Source organism: Rattus rattus, chromosome X (assembly GCF_011064425.1).
Source record: "Rattus rattus isolate New Zealand chromosome X, Rrattus_CSIRO_v1, whole genome shotgun sequence".
In the NCBI taxonomy this organism is placed as follows: domain Eukaryota; kingdom Metazoa; phylum Chordata; class Mammalia; order Rodentia; family Muridae; genus Rattus; species Rattus rattus.
The window spans coordinates 100,039,069-100,043,018 of record NC_046172.1 but is presented as its reverse complement, the minus strand read 5'-3'; positions in this window follow the sequence as shown (position 1 = coordinate 100,043,018).

The window sequence follows — 3,950 nt, the reverse complement described above, 5'->3', positions numbered from 1 at the left end:
AACAAAATAATGAAAAGACATTTAATTTTCCTGAGTTGGCAAAACTAATATCTTGAAAATGGGTTTATTACCAAAAGTAATCCACATATTCAGCACAATTCCCATTAAAATATGTCCATCTTCAAAACGACAACCCAACAGATTGGGAAAAGATTTACCAATCCTACAACAGATAGAGGCCTTATATCCAAAATATACAAAGAACTCAAGAAGTTAGACCTGAGGGAGACAAATAACCCTATTAAAAATGGGGTTCAGAGCTAAACAAAGAATTCACAGCTGAGGAATGCGAATGGCGAGAAACACCTAAAGAAATGTTCAACATCGTTAGTCATAAGGAAATGCAAATCAAAACAACCTGAGATTTCACCTCACACCAGTGAGAATGGCTAGATCAAAAACTCAGGTGACAGCAAATGCTGGAGAGGATGTGTAGAAAGGGGAACACTCCTCCATTGTTGGTGGGATTGCAGACTGCTACAACCATTCTGGAAATCAGTCTGGAGGTTCCTCAGAAAATTGGACATTGAACTGCCTGAGGATCCAGCTATACCTCTCCTGGGCATATACCCAAAAGATGCCCCAACATATAAAAAAGACACGTGCTCCACTATGTTCATCGCAGCCTTATTTATAATAGCCAGAAGCTGGAAAGAACCCAGATGCCCTTCAACAGAGGAATGGATACAGAAAATGTGGTACATCTACACAATGGAATATTACTCAGCTATCAAAAACAATGACTTTATGAAATTCGTAGGCAAATGGTTGGAACTGGAAAATATCATCCTGAGTGAGCTAACCCAATCACAGAAAGACATACATGGTATGTACTCATTGATAAGTGGCTATTAGCCCAAATGCTCGAATTACCCTAGATGCCTAGAACAAATGAAACTCAAGACGGATGATCAAAAAGTGAATGCATATCGCTCCTGAGAGACACAGCCAGAATACAGCAAATACAGAGGCGTATACCAGCAGGAAACCACTGAACTGAGAACAGGACCCCCGTTGAAGGAATCAGAGAAAGAACTGGAAGAGCTTGAAGGAGCTCGAGACCCCATATGTACAGCAATGCCAACCAAACAGAGCCCAGGGACTAAGCCACTACCCAAAGACTATACATGGACTGACCCTGGACTCTGACCTCATAGGCAGCCATGAATATCCTAGTAAGAGCACCAGTGGAAGGGGAAGCCCTGGGTCCTGCTAAGACTGAACCCCCAGTGAACCAGACTGTTGGGGAGAGGGAAGCAAGGGGGGAGGGTTGGGGGAGGGAAACACCCATAAGAAGGGAAGGGGAGGGGGGGATGTTTGCCCGAAACCGAAAGGAATAAAACTCAAAAATGTATATAAAAATACTCAAGTTAATAATAATAAAAAATATATATAAAAAATAAATATGTCCATCTTACAGAACAAGAAAACTCTCCAAGAATGTATATTGAATCACAAAATACTATAAATACACAAAGCTATCTTAATGAGTAGAATATCGGTAGAGATTTCACAGTACCTAACCTGAAATTACAAAGCTACTGGCACAAAAATAGATAGGCAGGCAAACAGAATGTAGGACCTACACATAAATTAACAAAGATAAAGCTACTTGGGGCATGGCAGCACTTGCCTTTAGTCGTAGCACTCAGGAAGCAGAGGCAGGCAGATCTCAGTGAGTCTATAGCCAGTCTGGTCTACAGAGTCAGTTCCAGGACAAGCAAGGCTATAAAGATAAACTCTTTGTCACAAAAACCAAGAAGAGGAGGAGAGGAGGAGGAGGAGGAGGAGGAGGAAGAGGAGGAGGAGGAAGAGGAGGAGAAGAAGGAGGAGGAGGAGGAGAGGAGGAGGAGGTGAGGAGGAGGAGGAGGAGGAGGAAGAAGAAGAAGAAGAAGAAGAAGAAAAGAAGAAGAAGAAGAAGAAGAAGAAGAAGAAAGAGAGAAGGAAACAAAAGGAAAGAAAAAGAAAAAAATCTGTCACTGAAAATTTTATACTCAATCCTCAAGGTATATTTATTACAATAAATAAATTTTTAACTAATAAAAAACAGATACGGCTACATAATTTTTGATAAACCTGTCAAAACCACACAACCTATTCAACAAGGAATTCTCCCAAACCTGGATGTACATCTACTGAATGAAAATGGGTCCATTTCATTCACCTTATAGAAAAATCAACTCCAAGTTGGTTGAAGAAATACAGTTATTTTAAAACATGAAATTCTGAAACTGTTAGAAAAAACACTGATGGATATTGAATGCACTTCAAGATCTAGCTTTATGGAATAATTTTTTGAAGCAAACCCCAGGAGCAAAAAATGGCCTTCAAGAATTATGAAAATTAAAAATTTAAAAATTTTATGCACAGCAAATAAACTATTAACATAGCAAAGATCCTACCAAATGAAAGGAAATATTTCCCAACTATACTTTAGACAGAAGAATACTGTATTGAGTTTACAAATAATTTTAAAAAGATTAAACACACAAATCCCTAAACTGTCGGTCAAGAAATGGACTAGTGAAAGAGAAGACAGTTCTCAAAAGAAGAAATAGAAATGGTCAATAACCATTTTAAAAAATATTTAACAGCCCTAGGAATAAGAGAAATGTAAATCATGTGGAAGTTTAGACAAACTTAAAATGAAATTATTTCATATTACCTAGCTATGTCATTCCTGGATACCTACCCAAAACATTTCATACCCTAGCCCATCCTGATTTATTGCTGATTTATTAATGATAGTAAGTACCAAGAAACAACCTAAATATCCACTAGCAAATAAATGAATAATGTAAATGTGATACATTAACACAATAGAAATGTATTGTGTTAAAATGTAAAATATGAAGTTGAAGATTTTAAAGTACAATATGAAGCAAAGTATCCCAAACTCAGAGACATGAAAAACACATTTACCCTCTCGTATGTGTAAACTGCAAAGTGTGCATAAAATATGTAATTATATGCAAATATGGCAAAGCCTAAACATCCAGAAAGGACATAAAGAGAAGACACGAATGAGTGCCAAGGAAGGACAGCAGATGATGCTGGATGGAGAATGAGAGAGATATGACAAGAAGTAAAAAAAGAAATTGTTTTAGAGAGAATGGACACAGTGTAAGTAGTTAATGGGGGGAGAGATCTACAAAACAAACATTAATCAAAATGCCTTTAAGGTATCTCCTATCTTTTATGCTAATTAAATGAAAGATTCGTTTTAAAAAGTAGATGAAAATTTAATGTTGGATTAGACCAACATTAGAGCAGTGTCTCTGTTACTAGTAATAGTTAAGTCAGTATTTCTGTCTTATTTGCTACTTCTGTAAAATGGAGCTGGTGTACAGTATGGGGAGTAACTGTTTTTATTATTTTAAGGATGAAATAAAATTTCCATAATCATAAGAGTATATATTTTGTGCTCTAGGACCCTGACCTTTGGTAGTGAGGAAATGTTCAAAGGACAGACACATGTACCTGAAAGCTGAAGTCAAATAGGGGATGTGCTCTGCTGGAGAGTACCTACTACTGCCAAGACCCTAGACACTCAGCATATTCATTATATTTAGTACAGGGACACAGGCAAGCTAGCCTAGGTAGGAAGTCTAGGTATGTAAGCAGTCTCTGGCTATAAAGGTATGGTAGAAGGAAGAAGCAGTTGCCAGTTTTTGTATACACTGATCAATCATCCATAAACACTCATACTTGGTTCACAAGATGGGGGACTTCAACAACTTCTAGCCCAGTTTATGTTGGAAAACAGATTTTGAGACCTTGTTTTCTTGCTATTGATGGTCCCATGTCATCAATCCCAACATTACTCACTCCAGGTTTCCTCTGCTCTCTCTTATCTATCTATCTATCTATCTATCTATCTATCTATCTATCTATCTATCTATCTATCTATCATCTATCTATATCATATATGATATTCCTCATTTATATGA